Source organism: Nelusetta ayraudi, unplaced genomic scaffold (assembly GCF_046127955.1).
Source record: "Nelusetta ayraudi isolate G7.1 ecotype Tasmania unplaced genomic scaffold, CSIRO-AGI_Nayr_v1 ptg000048l, whole genome shotgun sequence".
In the NCBI taxonomy this organism is placed as follows: Eukaryota; Metazoa; Chordata; class Actinopteri; order Tetraodontiformes; family Monacanthidae; genus Nelusetta; species Nelusetta ayraudi.
The window spans coordinates 3,028,758-3,050,994 of NW_027466098.1; the positions used below are offsets into that span (position 1 = coordinate 3,028,758).

Consider the following 22,237-nt stretch of genomic DNA (forward strand, 5'->3'; position numbering starts at 1 on the left):
TCTTCAATTATAACCCTTTACACACTCCCCCTCAACAAAGATGTCGTCCTCGACATGAAACGATTAGGGCAGATGCATATCATCCAATCAAAATATTCAAACAGTTCGTATGCAGACATTTGGCCTACTTAAAGTCCTTAAGTGTTTGCAATATGTGTGTAGCGCAGATCAAGCTGCTTCATCAGTCCATTGTGAGTGTATTTGTGTGTATTAACACTCTGCTTTCTCAAAAGTCCATGCGTGTATGGGATGTGTGTGTGTGTTTGTCACACTCGGCTTTTACACAGTCCATGAATGTATGTGGTAGCACTCAGCTTCTGGAAAAGTCCATGAGAGTGCATGTGTGTGTATAACAGTCCATGAAATGTATGAGTGTGTGTTCTGTGTTCTCAACAGTCCATGAAATGTATGAGTGTGTGTTCTGTGTTCTCAACAGTCCATGAAATGTATGAGTGTGAGTGCTTTGTGGTCAGTACCCATGTAGGAGTACCGGTTGATGGTGGGGAACCGGCACAGCATACCTCCATTGCATCCCTGCTATTTCTCGTTCATGAGGCAGAACTTGGTGTAAATATTGAGGATGAGCTTGTGGCCCGACGCTGTAACAAACTGGTTTACCCAGTTCATTGTAGGTGAAGACTCTTGGTGCCCGTCTCTCTCTCATCGGCCTTCTGGAAAGCTGCAGAGCCTCACTGGGATTTCCACTTGGAACAGGTGATGCAGGTGCTGGTGTACTGTCCTCTGCAGGAACCTCCTCTGGACAGACAATTTCTACCTGGTTTGGTGCACAGCTTTGATCCAGCAAGTGTGATTCACTTTGATTGTCATTTGTCCGTTCCATCGGTTCCTCCCTGGAGTCAGCGTTCATAGTATCATTCACAGATTCGGTTTCGGTTAGGACTGTGTTGTCATCAGCCTGAGACTGCATTGCTGGTGGAGGTTGTACTGGCAAGTAGCAATACCAATCATCCTCATCCTCATCGTCACTGCTATTTTCAGATTGTACTGTGTTGTCACCTTTGTCATCACTGATGCTCTTTTTCTTTGGCAGTTTAACAACTTTAAGTGGGATTTCCAATGGTAAGTAATTACAGGGAAGAAGAAGGTTCCGATGCAGGATCCTGCTGTCTCTTTTTCTCCCTTGCTCAGGCACAACTTCGTAGATTGGAAGCTCTTTGTTTACCTGACGCACAACTTTGTAGATACAGTCTTCCCAGTGACTGCGGAGTTTGCCTGTCCCACCCCTGGGAGTCATGTTTCTGACAAGGACGTGGTCACCCTCTTCCAACACAGAGCTCCTGACTTTGTTGTAATTCCTTTTTCCTCTATCTGCAGATTTTTGTGCCCTTTCTCTGGCAATCTCATATGCTTCTTGCATCCCACTCTTCCATTTTTTCATTTGTTGCTGGTGGTCTGAGGTTCCAGTCTCTGGTGTTAGTCTAAATAGTAAGTCAATAGGAAGTCGTGGAGCTCTTCCAAACAACAAGTAGAAGGGGGAGAATCCCGTGACGTCACTCCTCGTACAGTTGTATGAGTAGATGAGCTTGTTTAATGACTCCTTCCAGTTAGCTTTCTCCCTCTCTGTGAGCGTTTTCAGCATCTGTAGGAGCGTTCTGTTAAAGCGCTCAACTTGACCATTGCCTTCTGGATGATATGGTGTCGTTCTTGAGCCTACAATGCCACAGTTTTTCGTCAACTGAGCAAACAGTTGATTTTCGAACTCGCCTCCTTGATCGTGATGTATTCTCAAGGGGAATCCGAACTTCAGGGCATAGTCGTTAAATATTTTGTCAGCTACTGTTTTGCCAGACTTTGATGTGGTCGCGTAGGCTTGTGCAAACCTTGTAAAATGATCAATTATTACCAATATATACTCATATCCCCCCGAACATCTATCTAGATGCAGGAAATCAACAGACACTAATTCAAAAGGCTGAGTAGTGATAATGCTGGTGAGAGGTGTTCTCGTTTCTCTACTGGGCTTCTTGCTTTTCAGACAGGAGCAACTTGAAGACACATAATGTTCAATCTCTCTCTGCATCTGTGGCCAGAAGAATCTGTCTCTTACCAACGAGGTTGTTCTTTCTGCTCCTTGATGTCCCATCTCATTATGTAGTGCTTTTAATACTGTGTCTTTGTACTTTTCAGGAAGGACCATTTGTGTTCTTACAGCTGTTTTGCGACGCAGAACGCCATCATCATCCAGCATCAGCCTCTCCCATTCACGCATCAGCCGTTTAGACTGCATACTGAATGACTTCAACTGTTGAATTGTGGGCTTGATACCAGACATCATAGACTCAACCACAGGGCCAATGTGCTGATCCTCTCTTTGGGCCAGACAGATCTCTTCAGGAGGGATAGGCTGATGCGCTGAGTCACCTATTGCTGTACACTGTGCTGACAGGGTCATAGGCCATAGAATGGTGCCCTGCTCCTCAACAGACTGTACTGTGGCTTGTACTGATCGAGATGAGAGTTCCTCTGTACACTCCTCCATCAGAGTCTCAATATCAACAGGCATCCTGGAAAGAGTGTCAGCATCTGTATTCTCTCTGCCTGGACGGTACTTGACAGTGATGTGAAAATCTGCCAGCTCAGCTACCCACCGACATCCAGTCGCATTCAGTTTGGCTGTTGACAACACATAAGTGAGCGGATTATTGTCTGTATAGACAGTGCAAGAGGAGCTGATCAAATAGTCTCTGAATTTTTCACAGACAGACCACTTTAGAGCCAGGAACTCCAGTTTCCCTGAGTGAAGATGATAGTTCTTCTCAGACTCGGTAAGTGTGCGTGATGCATATGCAATGACTCACATCTTTCCAGCTTGCTCTTGATATAAAACTGCACCGAGTCCTTGATTGGAGGCATCTGTGTGTAGAACAAAAGGTTTACTAAAATCGGGAAATGCAAGAATGGGTGGCTCTACTAAACAGTCTATCAACTTCTCCAGTAGTTCTTGATGTTTGTCAGTCCATGTAATGGGCTGATTTGAGGGAACCCCTTTGCATTTTACTTTCATCTGTGTTCTCTTTGTGCCTCTTGGTTTGTTTTCAGACTGTTGCGTATCTGGGGATGCTTTTAGGAGGTTGTAGAGGGGGCTGGCAATGCAGGAGAAGCCTCTAATATACTGTCTGTAGTAGCTAAGGAGGCCCATAATGGTTCGAAGCTCTCCTACTGTGCGAGGTCTTTTCTCTTTCAGGACTCTCACTGCAATAGTGTCAGCCGGATCCATTTTACTGCCCTCTGCTGATACTATGCGTCCCAGGTAGCGCACTTCCCGCCTGAAGAGCTCACATTTGCTGGGCTTCAATTTAATGCCATGGTGTCGGAGCCGCCTTAGTACTGTTCTGACATCCTCCACGTGGGCTAAAAATGCTTTGCTGAACACTATTGTGTCATCGAGATATGGGATACAAATTTCATCCCTTAGACCCTCCAGACAGTCCTCCATACATCGCTGGAAGGCAGCGGGTGCATTCATCAGGCCGAATGGTATCCTGATCCACTCATACAGACCCCAGGGGGTCACAAAAGCAGTTAAAGGTCTACTCTTTTCAGCCATAAAGCCCTGATGGTATGCTTTACCTTGATCTAACAAGGAGAACCAAGAGTGGCCTCCCAGGCCATCCATGATGTCTTGCACTCTTGGAATTGGCTGGCGGTCAGGGATTGTCTTTTTGTTAAGCTCACGGTAGTCTATGCACAACCGCAAGCCACCACACTTCTTGCGGACACAGACGACTGCAGATGCATACGGTGAGTTCGATTTTCTTATCCATCCCTGTGCAATCAGGTCATGCAGATAGTCCTTCATTTCTCTGTACAATGGCTGGGGAACAGACAGGTAAGTTTTTGCAACAGCCTCAGTGTCTGTTAATGAGATAGAGAGCTGTAGCTTGTCTATACACCCAATATCATTCTCTGATTTGGAGAAGGAAGCTGATTCATCTCTCAACATTTTTTGTACCACTGCTTTTTCAGGCTCAGTAAGATGATTTAGGTCAATTGGGGGGTCCCAAGCATCACTGGAGGCTTCATCCTTTTCCACATCCACTTGACTCACCACGGCTGTAGAGACAGGTGGAAATTTGCGAAGACTGAGGCAGGGTAAACAGCTTGAATTGGTTGCACTGTTCCTACAACTGTTCTCCCAGCCAACACAATATCATGGTCCGTGGGGTTCTGTACATCAATGATAATGAATGGCTTCACTCCTTTTTTTAGTTTCACAAGGGTGTCGCAGAACTCGAGCCCCTCTGCCCACTGTGGGTTTACATCAGGCTCAAATATGAGGGTGATTTCCTCTTGAAAGGGAGATGTTTGTACACGGCATTCTACCTTAATAGAAGTGTGTTTAGGCACATTTAGTCTCTCTTTTGTTGTTTTTACCATGTACTCATATGTCTGTTCTGTGCTCACTTGTTCCACACAGGTTTGAACACCACTTGTTTCAAATCCAGGAAATGCTGCCACGACACACTGAATCAACTGATGCTTGTTGGCTGTGTTAGACTGTTTTAACTCGGTGTCAACAATGAGCCCTATTACATTGGAACCGATGATGGGCCGGGCCAGACTGGTGCCTTTCATGACAAGTGTGGGGACGATAACCTCTGTCACTGGAGCTCCATCAGTAGCGGCTGAGTAGCGGACCATTTGTGTTCTTACAGCTGTTTTGCGACGCAGAACGCCATCATCATCCAGCATCAGCCTCTCCCATTCACGCATCAGCCGTTTAGACTGCATACTGAATGACTTCAACTGTTGAATTGTGGGCTTGATACCAGACATCATAGACTCAACCACAGGGCCAATGTGCTGATCCTCTCTTTGGGCCAGACAGATCTCTTCAGGAGGGATAGGCTGATGCGCTGAGTCACCTATTGCTGTACACTGTGCTGACAGGGTCATAGGCCATAGAATGGTGCCCTGCTCCTCAACAGACTGTACTGTGGCTTGTACTGATCGAGATGAGAGTTCCTCTGTACACTCCTCCATCAGAGTCTCAATATCAACAGGCATCCTGGAAAGAGTGTCAGCATCTGTATTCTCTCTGCCTGGACGGTACTTGACAGTGATGTGAAAATCTGCCAGCTCAGCTACCCACCGACATCCAGTCGCATTCAGTTTGGCTGTTGACAACACATAAGTGAGCGGATTATTGTCTGTATAGACAGTGCAAGAGGAGCTGATCAAATAGTCTCTGAATTTTTCACAGACAGACCACTTTAGAGCCAGGAACTCCAGTTTCCCTGAGTGAAGATGATAGTTCTTCTCAGACTCGGTAAGTGTGCGTGATGCATATGCAATGACTCACATCTTTCCAGCTTGCTCTTGATATAAAACTGCACCGAGTCCTTGATTGGAGGCATCTGTGTGTAGAACAAAAGGTTTACTAAAATCGGGAAATGCAAGAATGGGTGGCTCTACTAAACAGTCTATCAACTTCTCCAGTAGTTCTTGATGTTTGTCAGTCCATGTAATGGGCTGATTTGAGGGAACCCCTTTGCATTTTACTTTCATCTGTGTTCTCTTTGTGCCTCTTGGTTTGTTTTCAGACTGTTGCGTATCTGGGGATGCTTTTAGGAGGTTGTAGAGGGGGCTGGCAATGCAGGAGAAGCCTCTAATATACTGTCTGTAGTAGCTAAGGAGGCCCATAATGGTTCGAAGCTCTCCTACTGTGCGAGGTCTTTTCTCTTTCAGGACTCTCACTGCAATAGTGTCAGCCGGATCCATTTTACTGCCCTCTGCTGATACTATGCGTCCCAGGTAGCGCACTTCCCGCCTGAAGAGCTCACATTTGCTGGGCTTCAATTTAATGCCATGGTGTCGGAGCCGCCTTAGTACTGTTCTGACATCCTCCACGTGGGCTAAAAATGCTTTGCTGAACACTATTGTGTCATCGAGATATGGGATACAAATTTCATCCCTTAGACCCTCCAGACAGTCCTCCATACATCGCTGGAAGGCAGCGGGTGCATTCATCAGGCCGAATGGTATCCTGATCCACTCATACAGACCCCAGGGGGTCACAAAAGCAGTTAAAGGTCTACTCTTTTCAGCCATAAAGCCCTGATGGTATGCTTTACCTTGATCTAACAAGGAGAACCAAGAGTGGCCTCCCAGGCCATCCATGATGTCTTGCACTCTTGGAATTGGCTGGCGGTCAGGGATTGTCTTTTTGTTAAGCTCACGGTAGTCTATGCACAACCGCAAGCCACCACACTTCTTGCGGACACAGACGACTGCAGATGCATACGGTGAGTTCGATTTTCTTATCCATCCCTGTGCAATCAGGTCATGCAGATAGTCCTTCATTTCTCTGTACAATGGCTGGGGAACAGACAGGTAAGTTTTTGCAACAGCCTCAGTGTCTGTTAATGAGATAGAGAGCTGTAGCTTGTCTATACACCCAATATCATTCTCTGATTTGGAGAAGGAAGCTGATTCATCTCTCAACATTTTTTGTACCACTGCTTTTTCAGGCTCAGTAAGATGATTTAGGTCAATTGGGGGGTCCCAAGCATCACTGGAGGCTTCATCCTTTTCCACATCCACTTGACTCACCACGGCTGTAGAGACAGGTGGAAATTTGCGAAGACTGAGGCAGGGTAAACAGCTTGAATTGGTTGCACTGTTCCTACAACTGTTCTCCCAGCCAACACAATATCATGGTCCGTGGGGTTCTGTACATCAATGATAATGAATGGCTTCACTCCTTTTTTTAGTTTCACAAGGGTGTCGCAGAACTCGAGCCCCTCTGCCCACTGTGGGTTTACATCAGGCTCAAATATGAGGGTGATTTCCTCTTGAAAGGGAGATGTTTGTACACGGCATTCTACCTTAATAGAAGTGTGTTTAGGCACATTTAGTCTCTCTTTTGTTGTTTTTACCATGTACTCATATGTCTGTTCTGTGCTCACTTGTTCCACACAGGTTTGAACACCACTTGTTTCAAATCCAGGAAATGCTGCCACGACACACTGAATCAACTGATGCTTGTTGGCTGTGTTAGACTGTTTTAACTCGGTGTCAACAATGAGCCCTATTACATTGGAACCGATGATGGGCCGGGCCAGACTGGTGCCTTTCATGACAAGTGTGGGGACGATAACCTCTGTCACTGGAGCTCCATCAGTAGCTAACTTGAATGTAATTTCAACCCAGCCAACATATGGCATACTTTCTCCATTAGCTGCAGTGATATCTAGGCTGTTGTCAGCTTCCAGTATTTCATTAATGTCTCTGGGCACCACATTTGGCAAGTTTTCCCTCCTCCATTTCTCGTCGATTATTGTTACCTGAGACCCCGAATCCCATAGAGCTCTAGTCATTTTGTTTTGGATGTAACAGTCGATCAGATACTTTTTTCCAATTAGTGGAGCCATTTTTACTTGTGTCTTTTGCTTTGATGACTTTGCTTGGACCGTCTCACATGATGTTTGTGCACAATGGTTTTTATGAACAGTCCAGTTTTCAGCCTGGCAGAACTTGGAACAGTACAGCACTTTTTTGCATGACGTGCATTGTCTGAGTTTCATGTTATTACCCTTTCTGCCACAGTGTACACAGAACTGGGACAATGTTGTTGGATGAGTCACTCCCTGTCTCGCTGGAGTGACCCGACTCCGTTTAAAGGATTGCTCCTCACCTGCCTTGCTTCCCTCATCCTGCAGCCGGCCAGGAAGTGCTCGCTGCTGCCACAGCCATAGCAATGCATACAGTCTTCAGTGTTGTTTTGCTGACGGCGTCGAGGGGCTGCCGTTGGGAATGCGGGCTGGGGGACGACCATGTGGTTATACCGATTGTGACTGCCTCGTTGACCATAGCCTGGCAGAGACCATTGTCCTGGCGGTGGCATCTGTGATGGGGAAGAGACTGTCATCTGCTGAATAACATTATCTTGTGGACCTCCTACTTGGTTGGTGTTTGGCGAAGGTGAGCACTGAGGTTTCTGTATGAACTCTTTGATTTCAGAAACTTCTGCTTTCAGGTCGTTCAGAAGAGCCATGTTGGACCGCATTTCCTTGAGCTCAGACAGGATGTCTGGTTGCATCTTACTGCTGGTCTGCTGGACTGTTGTTTTCTCTTTCTTTTCTCCAGGACTGTCGCAGGTCTGTGCAGAATGGATGGCTGCAGAACGGTGTGGCGTTAGCATTCTCCTCTTGTCCTGTCTCTCATTTTCATAGGCACAAGAAGTGTTTAGTTTTTCCAATAGCAGCTCATCAGAAACATTTGGCTGCTTAAGATATGGTTGAAGATCACGTTTAATGTTGTCGCTTTGCAAACCAGTTAATACTGTGTGCAGGAACATGTTTTGGACAAGACCAGGGTCATATTTTAATCCAGACTCAGATTCTTGTGATGCAAATAAAATCTTTTGTCTCAGGTCCAATGCACGAATAACAACATTTTGAGGGGTCTCTTTAGCACCTTGAACCTCAGAACTTAACTGCTTGTAAAGATCTGTTGCACTTTTCTCCTGATAGTGGCACCTGAGGATACGTCTCAGTGTGGGCAATGTCAGATTAGTTTTACCCTCTAGATAACTGCGGAGTTGCATACCAGGAGCAATAGCCCTTATCACAGCATCCAATATCTCCACCTCGGGGAAGCCCTTGCTCAAACCATGCTCTATTTGGCGTGCAAGACTGGAAAAGGTAAGGCGATCTTTCTGTCCGGGCTCACCAATTTGGCCAGATATTTTAAAATCTTTATGCCATGAATGTGGAGCTTGAGAGAGGGTGGTATGGGGGGCTGACAATCTGTTGTGTGTGGTGACTCCCCTTGATGGTTTTTCACACTCACTTTGTCTCTTCATCAACGACGACCGAAGTTTCAGTGCCTCAATTCCCTTAGACAACCGCATCTGTTCCTCATTTTTTTCATTTGCTTGACTTTGCTGGCGTTCATCTTGTTTCTGAGACATGTTAACTTGTTCAGTGGGTTGAGATACATTCCCAGTTAGAGTTTTCTCACTAACAGCCTGGCACTGAATTATTGTATCCATTAGGGGGAGGAGTTCAGCCATACCATCATCCTCTAATTCTCTTAACTCCTCTCGTTGCAAATGGTTGCTTATCATTGAAATCAGTGATGTTTTGTTCTTGCCACTTACATGCTCAAATTCTGGACCGGAGATTGTCAAGAAATCACACAAGTTCACAAGGTGGTCCTTTGACAGTGTGCACAATCCTTGTATTACCTCAAGCTGTAGTTTCTCTAGCTCTGGTGACTCCATATTCCGCGTAGTGACGAGGTAATAAGTTGGCCGTGATAGCGTTAGCTCCGAGTTAGCGGCGTCAGCTCTCCTGGTAACTTTATTGTACCTCAGATTGCAAGCAGGCTGTATCAGGGATCCCGCAGTTCACTGCAGTTACTTCACTACCAGATGTCGCTGGACTGGGTGATTTGGGTAGGCTGAACGACAACGGGGCGTGTTTCGTAATAAAAGTTAGCCCACGTAGCGCTCATCCCAGCGGTGCCTCCAAAATGTTGCGCCCCTGAAAGCAGGGAGAAGTTATAACACAGGGTGATGACAGTGCTTCCTCATCAGAGTGTTTATTGCAATGAGATTTATTTATTTATTTATTATTAATCGCTTACACACGCACGCACACGCGCACGCAGCAAAATTACTTTCGATCAAACCGAAAATATTCCATAACACGCTCTTAGCGTCCAAAACATTTTTATAATATTCCCACACCCCTTTACTGCTTTCCTGCTCACGACACACCTGAAAACAGGGAGAAGTTATCACACAGGGTGATGACAGTGCTTCCTCATCAGAGTGTTTATTGCAATGAGGAAGACACTGCGACTCCCGTGGGGTACGGTGTGGAGGCAAACACAATCGATCACAGACTCCTGGATTCAGATCGCCGTGCGGATCACTGTTAACATTACTTTTTAACACCAACAACAAAAAAATATAAAAGATAAAATACTAAATGAATGAATTAAATCTTATTCAATTTAACCATTTCTAACATTTCTTTTTAACACTTTTCATCTTTTTTAACATTAACGCAGTATTGTGATCAATTACATGACTCTTCAATTATAACCCTTTACACATGCAATGCGAGCTAGCGATTCACAATACTATTTCATCACAAACATGGATGTAAAAAATAAAAAGGGACAAAAAATGAAACTTCAGGAACACCACCCATTGCAATACAAGCAGAACTGGGCCGAAGTTTTATATTATGTACACCACAACACAGCCTTCTGGTGGACAAGCCATACTATTTAATCCGTGTCCTCCTATGGCACTTCCGTGGGAGGAACCTCGTCGTAGAGGTCACGTGCTGGTTGCGCGTCACTCCACCAATCACCTCGGGGAAGGTCTGAGACAAGAGCCTAATCGTTGCCCTTGCAGGGTACCTGATACAGGTGAGTGAGTATATGGAAAATATGGGTCAGCGTGGGCAGTCGTAACCGGAGAAACTTGCTGGCGGAAATGATGCACTACAAGTGGATGTGACGCTAACTAACTTGGAATCGCTTGCGGCTGGCAAATGAGTGCGATGGATAAGGTGGAGCAATGATTCAGACTACTCTCCCTCCACTTTTTTTGTTTTGTATGAGCGTTTAAAAAAAACAACAACAGAATGATAATCAAATAAATCGAATAAGCTTTAGTTTATTAATCAGAATTAAAACAAGTAGGTTTTGCCCTTACAAGGTTGTAGATTTGTTATAGATGAGTTCCTTTGTTGTAGTTTGGCGCTTGAAAAACTATATATGGGATGTACCATGACCTGAGGGATTTCCTCATCCCATCCCAGCTTGGTTCTGATGCTGAATGTGAATGTATCTTGCTGTACATCCCACTGAGCTCCAAGGGCCCTCTCCATAGGGAGCTGGTCTCTGTCAAGGTTAAGTGTTTTTACCTCTTTAGCTCTCTGCTCTTCAGGAATGGCGGCCAGCACCGAGCGATGATTGCTCACCCACTTATTGAGCTTAAATCCACCTCTACCGCACAGGTCTGTTAGCTGCTGGTACAGATGTATTGCTTGTTCCACCGTGCTGACGGCCTTTAGACAATCATCCACGTAGAAATTTTGACGAACAGTGTTTATAACCTCGGCTGGGAAGTCATGCTGATTGTTGTCGGTTGCTTTCAGCAGGGCGAATGAAGCACAGCTTGGAGATGACACTGCCCCAAAGATGTGGACTAGCATCCTGTGCTCTTGTAGGTCCTTTGTAATGTCCCCATCTGGCCACCAGAGGAAGCGTAAGAAGTTTACATCCTGGTTGAAAACTCTTACTTGATGAAACGTTCCCTCAATGTCAGTCATGAATGCTACAGGGCCTTGGCGAAAACAAAGCAGCACACCTAGCAGTGTACTTGTCAAATTGGGACCCTGCAGGAGCTCTTTATTTAATGATGTTCCACAGTAGGTGGCAGTACAGTCAAATACCACACGCAAGTTTTTTTTTGCGTGGGTGATAGACGCCATGGTGTGGTATAAACCACACCTTTCCACTTTCATGATCCAATTCATCTATTGGCACAATTTCTGCATAATTCTTTGCAAAAACATCTTTCATGCAATCTTTGTACTCACTGAAGAACTTGTCCTTCCTCTTGAACCTTTTCAGAAGATGATGTGCTCTTTGCTGGGCCACAGCTTTGTTGTACGGAAGCCTCACATCAGCTTTACGAAAGGGCAGCCTTAGGCTGTAATGTCCATTTTTCAAAACAGCGGAGCTTGAGGCTATTTTCATAAACTCAAGGTCTTCAATAGACATTTTCTTTTTTTCTTCGTAGTATTGCTCAATAAAATCTTGGTTGTATTGTTGAACCAGCAGCTCTTCAATTGATATTCTGTTACACTGCAGAGATCCATCATTCCCATCATCACTGAGAGGCCCATTGATGACCCATCCAAGCAAGGTTTTCACAGCAGGCCCACTACCCTGGCTGCTGATTACCTTCCATGGTTCCATGGCTCTTGGCGCATTGACTCCTATTAGCAGCCAGTCTGCCACGTCAAAATGTTGAAAAGTTACCCCTGTTTTAGACCAGAAGCGTTTGCTGAGTGTCAGCAGAGCGTCAGCAGAGCGTCTGCGTCGACGCAGTGAAACGCGGCCACTAAAGTCAATGAGCAGGTTTACACCAGGCGCAGAGCGTCCGCGTTTCAGAAGCGTCCCAGAAGCAGTAAAACGCGAGCCGCTGGAAAAGAACGCCAGAATTTATTCTTTGACACTTGCCGCGTCCCGCCTGCGTCAATCGTAGCAGGTAGGATCGTTCGGACAGGAAGTCAATGGTGTAAAAACACGGTGGATCCGGTTGATTTTCATCATAACACACAATTTGCTGGATTTTGTATTTATATGTGCTGTACTTTACTGTGAAACATCAACGTGACGCATCGGCTTCAACGCTGTTCAGGTCGGCCGTCAAACAAAAACAGATTTCACTTTGAATCTCAAACTATGATGAACAAAATGCATCTATACTTTAAATACCTGCATTTTGTATGATGCCAGCAGTTCGGTTTATTATTATTTTTCTTTTTTACACACATCGATACTTCGAGACACTGTTGGGACAGTGTCTCGAAGTATCTGTCTGCAGAGCGTCTGCAGAGCGACCGCGTTGACCCTCTGCTCACGCTCCAGCACCCTCCCACACAGGACGCGTTTTACGAGCAGAGCGTCTCGTGCAGCGGCTCGATCAGTTCACGCGAGGATTGCAAGATCGCGCGACAACCCAGGTAGTTTTCGCGTGTTTTTAAAGAAAACAACAATGAAACAAAACATCGATACTTCGAGACACTGTCCCAACAGTGTCTCGAAGTATCGATGTGTGTAAAAAAGAAAAATAATAATAAACCGAACTACTGGCATCATACAAAATGCAGGTATTTAAAGTATAGATGCATTTTGTTCATCATAGTTTGAGATTCAAAGTGAAATCTGTTTTTGTTTGACGGCCGACCTGAACAGCGTTGAAGCCGATGCGTCACGTTGATGTTTCACAGTAAAGTACAGCACAAAAGTACAAAATCCAGCACATTGTGTTATGATGAAAATCAACCGGATCCACTGTGTTTTTACACCATTGACTTCCTGTCTGAACGATCCTACCTGCTGCGATTGACGCAGCAAGCGTCAAAGAATAAATTCTGGCGTTCTTTTCCAGCGGGTCGCGTTTTACTGCTTCTGGGACGCTTCTGAAACGCGGACGCTCTGCGCCTGGTGTAAACCTGCTCCTTGACTTTAGTGGCCGCGTTTCACTGCGTCGACACGGACGCTCTGCTGACGCTCTGCAAACGCTTCTGGTGTAAAACAGGGGTGAGCCTCCGCCCCCTCCGTGCCCATTGGCGGAGGGAGGGCTCATTGAAAAAAAAACAAAAAACGGTGTTCCTTCGGCGCGCCTGGGAAACTCTGAAATTATGAATAACATAAGCTTGTTTTTGTCCCATTTGCCTGCATCAGCCCGTCATGATATTGTTAAATTAATTGAGAGCCACCCACTATTGTTTTCTGACCACCCCCGCCGTACGTCAGTTTTGCACCATGACATAGAAGTAGAGGGACATGCCACAACTAAGCAGTACGCACATAGAGCCAATGTTGGAGTTGAGAAAGCAACCTTGGCTCTCTTTCTGACAGTGCCCATCTTGATGTTTATTTGGGGTCAGGTTTTTACAGACTATAATGCCCTCGTGGTCCTGGATAGGATGCGCAATCAAACCAGCCGTAGATGCGGTGGTCTCTGCTCCTGCAAGACTTCAATCTCTAGATTTGCCACAAGAAGGGGGGTTGATAATGTGTTGGCAGATGCATTATCACGTGTACATGTGGACTAGCTGCGAAAGAATTTCGGGGGAAGTGAGGTTTTTCTTGTTTAGTTTTGTTTGTAGGTATGTTAATAGGGTTTAGTTCTTAAGGGAGGGGATGTTATGACCCACAGGTGGGTCTAGGTGCCTCTATCTTTGTGTCTGTGTGTGTCTGTGTGTGTGTGTGAGAGTGGATGATGCCTTGCAGGTGCGGTCCTGGATGTCGGCTGCTGATTGGACGCGCCATGGCTGAGAAGGAGGAGCAGTCGAGCCAGCCTGACGGTCATCCCTCCTCCGCTCCCAACTCTGCAGTTAGTCACTTCTGAAATGGTGTTAGAGCACGCAGCCGTAGGGGTGGGCTGCCATTTTCTTTGTCCCCTCTTTTCTCCTGTTTATTAAGTATGTAGGGAGGTTAGCCTTTCTGTATTTGGGTTCTCTTTCTTTCTTTAGTTAGTTCTTAAGGCAAGCTAGTTGGAGTTTGGTTTATTATTTTGGCCTGGGCCCACCCTGAAGCCTTTGCTGCCCACCGGTTAAGTTGTTTTGTTTATTTCATTTACTGATCAATAAATGTTTTTGTTGAAACTGCCAACTGCCGTGAGAAATTAATGAGGCTTGGGAGTGGGGGAAGGTGTCCCACATGTTGCGTCTCGGTCCCCCTAGACGGGACGTAACACAGAGTTTTCACCGTGACAGCAGGTTGAGCTCCTACCGTTTTACAAGTGACGTCATCACGTTAGCCTGTTCCATCCCTGCTAAATTCTTTAAAGAACTACCGTTCGTAAACTTTTAAATTATAATACATTCTACACTAATTGTAATTTCCTGCCCGTGGTTCTATATTGCAACAGTTGACGGCTCATATCAGCAGATAAGCAGCAACAATCTGGGCATTGCGGGTGATTCATAAATATGTCATTTCTTATTAATTAGCCCATAAGTGTTGTACACCAGTGTGACAACAAATGCTTGTTGCTGACAGCAGTGAAGAAATGACACTCTAGTGGTTCTGCACATTAGTATAAATAGAGTGATTCTCTATCATTATGTGGCATCATAGTCACGCCCGACGCACTGATTGCCTGGCCCGTCAACCAATGATTAGGGGGTGGGGTGCTATAAAGACAGGGGTGGAAACAGTTGGCTATTACTGCACTTTGACGCCCCGTCACGTCACTTCCGTTGCCGTCGTCACGTTTCCGTGCGCCTGTCCGCGTCTGCCTCAGGTATGGTTGCCTCTGCCGACTTTGTTTTTCATTGTTTTGGAGTACTGGTTTTAGACTGTGGTTTATTTTTAGGGTCTGACATGTAGTGCGCCGTGGCGCTTTCGGCATGTACCACCTATTGCAACTCCCGGTGAGTCTTTTACTTTCTTTAGTTTTCGTCACTAGCATCTAACAGCTGACCAAACCACTTAATGGCATCGTTTGTTTTTTTTGTAGATACCGCCAAGAAACATGGCTTTGCCGCTGCACTGACAGCCTCTAAAAACCAGTCAACTTACTGCTGCTTTGCTGACGCCGAAAGTGTCCGATCACGTCGTCTATTAAGACCTGAAATACGCGGCCGTTCGACGTGTGACAGTCGGCGCGTAGTGGCCACTAACCACTTCTAATTGTTTTGTTTGTTTGTTCAATTTTCGTTTGTTGTATTGTTGATTTAATTGTATTTTTGGTTTATTTAAATGTCGATCTAATCCTGATTTGTGTGTGTGTGTGGTGGTGTGAGCTTAACCATTGAGTTCGCATACGCGCTCGTGATCCCTCCTAATTGTTTTCTTTTCTTTCGTGATTCAGAGGCTGAGGTCGACAGGTGTGGACGGGTGGTGGTATCCCTCTTTTTTTTTTTGGTTTTAGTTTGCTGTGTCGTCGCCACCCAATTTTGACTGCCCACTGGGATGTGCACGTGTGATTGGGGTGACTCCCTTGGGCTTCCGTCCCCATCCAACCTGCTCCGCTATATCTAGGTGGCCTCAGCCCTGAACACCATCATCACATCCCGTGAGTCGTCTTGTTTCTGTTGCCCCCCTCTCCCCTCCCCGTGTGGTGTCAGCCTGTCCTGCTTTTGTTTGACCCATCTCTCCCCCCTTATTTGAATCATTGGCCTCCTTTATTTTGAAGATCCTTTCCCTTTTTTTTTGAGTTTCAGAAGTTGATTCGCTCATTTGCTTTGATATTTATGGTTTAAGTTTCCCCCCCTTGTTCGTACGTTGTTTGTGTCGAACGGTGCTTTCCCCCCCCCTTGTGTCTTTTTGGTCTTGGTAGTTTACTTATAAATTTGTTTTCTTTTTTCTGAGTGTAGTTAATTTAAATTCGTAACTGCCTGGATTCCTTTCTGTCTAGATGCATTTCCTTCAATTATAATAAAGCCTTGTCTGTTTTTTTGCAAACCACGTCTCAGCTCATTTGTACACGAAACCTGTGTGATTTTCATTATTTTATTTCCTCCACAAACAACTTGAGGTGGCGTTGTCGTCCATATCCTTACCCCTTAACAATAACCCCCTTGCATTCTGTAAACTCATCAACATCATCATCTTCCCCCCCCGCCCTCCCACACACTGCTCCTTTGTGTTGCCACAGTTAGTAAAGCTTATGTCTAACTAGGTTGACGGTGACAAAGCCTTTTCCTCGAATCCAGCGGTTCACTTGAACCATGTAATGGAAAATAAGTATTCTTGGCCTCCCGTGTAATCTGTTAGTTTCACTGTATAACCTTCTGGAGACATTCTCCTCGTGGCCCGCCAGGGTGAGGTATTCGTTGTTTTGTCTCCTCTCATCCTCCCCTCCTTCTTCCTTATCTCGTCCCCTGCGGGTCCACCGTATAAAAGACCTTCTTCTTCCTTCTCTCTTTGCACTCGCACTGGCATTCATTCGAGCTGTTGCACCTGTTGCATCTGTTCTGTTGGTTGTACTTTGTTTGTGCCTCGGATATCCGATCATTTATTTCATGTTCATTAAATTACTTATTTACTCAGCATTTCTGCATCGGTAGCTTTGCTCTTTTCCACAACAGTTTGGTGTCACGAACAGGATAGCTGGAGACCCGTCAGTGAAACTCTGGGACGTCGACGGCCCGGGACCAGGAACGGAGGAAACTCCTCGTTCCCCCTCTACCTCGAACCAAGCATTCAGAGACGAGAGGATCGGCGTCTAAGAGTGGATCTGATCGGCTTCACGTCTATCCAACGAACCTGGAGAGAAAGTGCTAATCCGGAGATCGGGTGAGAAGTAATTGTTCTTTTTCCAGACATAACAGTGACCAAGGTGTTTTTTCTTGTCGTCCACGAACGGTCCCAGTACAGGACGGAACGCATGCGTTAGTCGTTTCTGTGTGGGTAGGCGGTGATTGTGAATCACTGCAGTCCCAGTACAGAGTGTGCGTTGGCCGGGCCTGTCCCGCTCACCAGATATCCAAGAAGGTTGGTGAGGGCTGAGCGGGCAAAACCTTTGGTGACTAAGTACCGAAGGGGTGAATTTTTTCTCTACCTTTTTGCGCCTGAGTAAAAAAAGGGGGCACAGGGACGCCTGTGCAGCTTCAAGTAATAAGTCTAGACAGGGATGGGGAAGAACCAGCGCAAAGTGGCTGCTGCAGTTCCCCAGGGGGGACAAATTGTGGACGACATGCGGAAAAAATACGGTCCAGATTGTCTTGATATGTTGGATGTTTGGGTTGAAAAGTATGGTTTCCCAGAGGGGGGATCACTGAGTATGGAGGAATTGAGAAACCTCCGGGATAAACTGAATATAGCCGAGGGAAAGGTTACAAAAAAGAAAAACCCAAACAGGTGGGAGATTCAAATCATCAAAGATCATGAAAGGTGTTTTTCATTCTGGAAACCTGAAGCAGAGGTCAGGGACAGGAAACAAGTAAAGAAACGTGTGAACAGCGCTGGGCGCTGGAGCACAGGGGTGACAGAGATAACGGCAGAGGGTGCACACGCTCACACACACTCCCCAGAGGAGGGAGAAAAGGAGCCACTCACACACGAGCATTCAAATGCACCAAATCGTCTGTATCCTTCTCTTACAGGCCCGAGGGACCCTCTCCTGGACATGCCTGTCTTCCCTCCTCCCGCCTGCCCTCATCCAACGCTACCACCGTACAACCCTGCGCACTCCAGCACTGACGCCGCAGCGTCGCCACGTTCATCAGGACTGCCGTCAACCAAACGGCCAGCCTCATCACTGCTTTCAGACAAGGGCTGCTCCCCCAGATCGCCAAAGCAGTTAACAGAAGCTGCTGCGTGGGGATTGAAGATGCCCGGCTGACAGAGGTCCGACGTCATGCAGTGCACGCTGAGAGGCTTCTGCAGGAGGCCAGCGATGCAGAGGACAAGAAGATAAAGCGTGCCTCCCTCACCATGATGAAGCACCTCAGTGACACGGCGAGACGGCCCTACAGGAACAACGACAACCGACGAAGGGCGACTAGCGGAGACAGAGGCGAAAAGGGGGCGTGCCACATCTGCGGCCGAATGGGTCACTGGGCCAGAGAATGCCCTGACAAAGGAAGACACCGCGGGCAGAACCATGCCCACCGCAGCCAAGAGAGTGATCGCGAGGACTGGAAAAGAGGATCCAGAGGGGACCAGGACGTGTTTATGTAGCATAATTGTGGCAAAGCACTGTTCCTGCTTTTGTTGTGGTTTGTGGCGTGTGTGAGAGTGATCAGTGAGCAGGGTGCAGTTACCCACTTCTACCAGTGGAGGTCGTGTTCGCCCCGGGGAATAACGCTAGAGAGGTCTCTCAAGTGGCTCGTGAGACCTATGTGGAGCGAACCGTCTTAGCGGACGTTAACGTGTGTGTTATCTGTTGTGCTTCCACAGGTGAGAAGGGGAAAGGGTTGAAAATAAGAGCAAATGTATGTGTGGCTGTTTCGTAATTGAAGTCTGAGATCGAGGGTATGTGAGTTAAATTTACGTTTTGAATGTATCGTCTCTGAGTGATTACCTAGCGAAGAGGAAACAACGGCTAGCCCGTTGCTAGGTTACCAGGAGGCGGGGTTGACGCTCGGTTACGTTAGTGTTCGTTTAACGTTATGGGATGTTTATTCAGTAGAAATGTGAATATTTAAACGTATACGAGTAAGATTGAATGTGGGAAAGTCTTCAAGTCGAAGTCGGGTATGGATCTGTGTTTTGAAATGTAAAAAGTAGATAACGCTCGAGAGGAAGTCTCTCAAGTGGCTCATGAGACGTATGCGGAGCGAACCGTAGTAGCGGACGTTAACATGTGTGTTGTCTGTTGTGCTTCCACAGAAAACCAAAATAAAAGCTTCTAAAGAAACAAAGAAAAACAAAAATAAATGTGTCTTCGCAACATTACCATGCTACATTTACGTTTGACTATCTGCTTTAATATAAAACCACAACAAATGTGTTTTATAATTGTCTTTATATAATCTACAAACGTATTTGTATGATCCAGGGAAAATTCCATGTTTGTTTGCGAAACTCATTGGAAGAATGAAGAAAATCTGTTTGATTGTTATTGTCATGAACATGAATCACAAAACATATATATATATGTATATATACATATATACATATATATATATACATATATATACATATATATATATATATATATATATATATATATATATATATATATATATGTATTATTATTATTATTATTATTTTTCCATGTGTCACTTTAACAGAGACAACACCATCTGTAATTACTATGTTTGGTTGCATTTCCCTGGCAGGCAAAGATAGATGGAAGAGACATCCTTCTGGGTGGAAAATGGGACTGGCTTGTCTGTGGCTGGTGGAGGCTCACTGGGCTCATCAATCCGTCCATCCATTCACCTTGTTTGTCTCATCCTGACTGCAGCACGCCACTGTGGAGGCTTGACATAACACACATTAGATTAATAACAGAAAAGCAAAATGTGACTGATGGTGTATTATTTAGTGTGCTTCAGTTATAATTCTCATAATGACTATTTTGCTGGCTTCAGACAATATATATAATTGTCCTGTCTTAGTTAAAAGCCCACTCACCACGACAAGATGCAGGCCAAGAGTGGGAACACAAACACAGACCAGAAACGAACAGGACAAATCCAGACAAGACTACAAAAAACACAAACACAAATAACACTAATATCACTTTGACCACTATCTTTTTTCACAAGAACTTTTATTTCTTTACAAATTGAACCTTAGATTGTGTCACAACAAACTAAATAAACCCTTGAAACAGCCAACAAAACATGAAATAACACTTCATCAATATTATAATGAGTATCCTCATAAATGATTTCAAGATAACTTTCAACACTTTCTTACAAATTTTTTTTTACGTCTGCCGTAACGATTTTCAAGTTTTTTTCATGTGAATATTTTAACATTGAACATGTTAACTGAACAGTCAATGTAAAATCCCTTCATTGTTGCTCTGACCTCTTCATCATTTGTGACCTCTTCATCATTGGTGATCTGTACATCATTTGTGAACTCTACATGTACATCAGACACAGTATGGCTGTCACATGGTTCCTGAATCACGAGAAAACTGTCTTCTTCCAAGATCTCTGACACCTCTTTACATTTTTTAGAATATGTGTGGTCAAAGATTTGATCAAAATCACGTGTGTGTGTGTGTGGGTGTGTGTGTGACTCACTTACCTTTTGTTTGGTAGCCATGCTCTTACCTGATTTGAAGAAACTAAAAATGGTTGGGACAGCTGTTGAAGTTAGGCACTTTCTCTCACCACGCAAAATGAAAGATTTCTCCTCAAAGTGAAGAGCACACAGCCTGGAGTTGTCATTTGGTGTCCAGTTTTTTCTTCTCACATTTTCCACCCATTTGTGCAACCTTTTTCTGTCCCCAAAAGGAAAGCTGTAAAAAGCAAAACATTCCAAAACTTTTTTTGTGTAATTTTACTTAAAATTGGGTATGCAAACATATTTAACTCATTTAAGCTTGAACACAATGCAGACAGTTGTGCAGAAAGTTTAGTGTTAGCTAAAATATCGGGCACACAGACGTACTTATTATGTATACATTTCTTTCCATTGTAACAGGTCACTACAAGATCTGCAATCCATTACCTAGAATTGGTTTTCCTTAAACTGATGTACAGGATTAATAATCTGACTTTGATGGGCAAATTTGACAACAGAATACAATTATGAAGCACTAAAACACAGGACCACAAAACAATTAAATGCATGATGAAATAATGATATGCTTTGTTAAATGAAATAAAATAGCATTTTCAACTGCCCGGACCTGGGACCTTTCTGTGTGGAGTTTGCATGTTCTCCCTGTGTCTGCGTGGGTTCTCTCTGGGTTCTCCGGCTTCCTCCCACACTCCAAAAACATGCACGTGAGGTCAATTGAACATTCTAAATTGTCCGTAGGTGTGCATGTGAGTGTGAATGGTTGTTTGTCTCTATGTGGCCCTGCGATGACCTGCTGACTTGTCCAGGGTGTCACCCTGCCTTCGCCCGAAGACAGCTGGGATAGGCTCCAGCAGACCCCCGTGACCCTGAATAGGAATAAGCGGGTATAGAAGATGAATGAATGAAATCTTTATTGAATGAATGACACATTTTATTTCACTCGTGGTTTATGTAATTATTATTTTTTGCTCCATAGCTTTCATGATTCAGCATTACATGTTAAGCGTGATGAATTGCATGAAAAGAGAGCGCACTCACTGATAAATTAACATCGTGTGCTGTTTAATTCCATGAGGACGACAAAATATTTGCAAATTTGTGTTAGCCACACACACACGGACGTACGTACGTAAAAACGTCAGCGGCATAAAAGTTCCTTACAGTCATTTCATTCATCATTCTTACCGAAATAACGTGGGTCCTTTGCACCCTTTGCCTGTTGATCGGGTGACACAGTTAATTGCAGCACGGGTCGGCATTTTCTCGAACACTGTAGAGAAGCCAAAAGTTGACCGGTCGACAGGTGCAAGAGAAAGGGAGGAACTTTCAAGATCGTTGAGTTTTTATTTTTTATTTTTTAGTTCTGATGAAATAAATAGACCAATCATTTCATTACTTTGTCTGCTTTCCAAAGAGAGTTGCTTCAAAGAATTATCATTTATTATTCAGTGGCACATTGCTCACTTGTTTAATACACAAATAATAGTATATTATTATAATAATACTATTTTATTAATATAATAATAATATTCATCATCATCATCATCATCATCATCATCATCATCATCATCATCATCATCAAAATTTCCAAACAACAATCGTCAGTTGTTCCGTAAAAAATACATTCATTTCCAGGTTGAATTTCGTACGGTTCGTGACGGTCTCCACACTGACACAACTGCGCATGCTCTATTATCCCATCAATGCGGAAGTCAAAAGGTTTTTGGGAGCCATGCGCTGGGTGAGCAACTTCATTGAAAGGAATGGGACGCCATCTTGGACTCTGGGGGCTTGCCGC

The 22,237-nt window shown here is 44.9% G+C and overlaps 1 protein-coding gene and 1 long non-coding RNA gene across 2 annotated transcripts in view; both read right to left on the minus strand.

Moving 5' to 3' along the window:
• Nucleotides 1-22,237, minus strand: part of LOC142895009 (ribonuclease inhibitor-like) — a 74,651-nt gene that overhangs the window by 9,602 nt on the left and 42,812 nt on the right. The gene's annotated exons all lie outside the window — the stretch shown is intronic.
• On the minus strand, nt 12,487-12,812 carry LOC142895088 (uncharacterized). The gene is made up of 2 exons (XR_012928165.1): nt 12,782-12,812; nt 12,487-12,578 (listed from the first exon to the last, which is right to left on the minus strand). It is a non-coding gene; the product is annotated as an uncharacterized LOC142895088 (long non-coding RNA).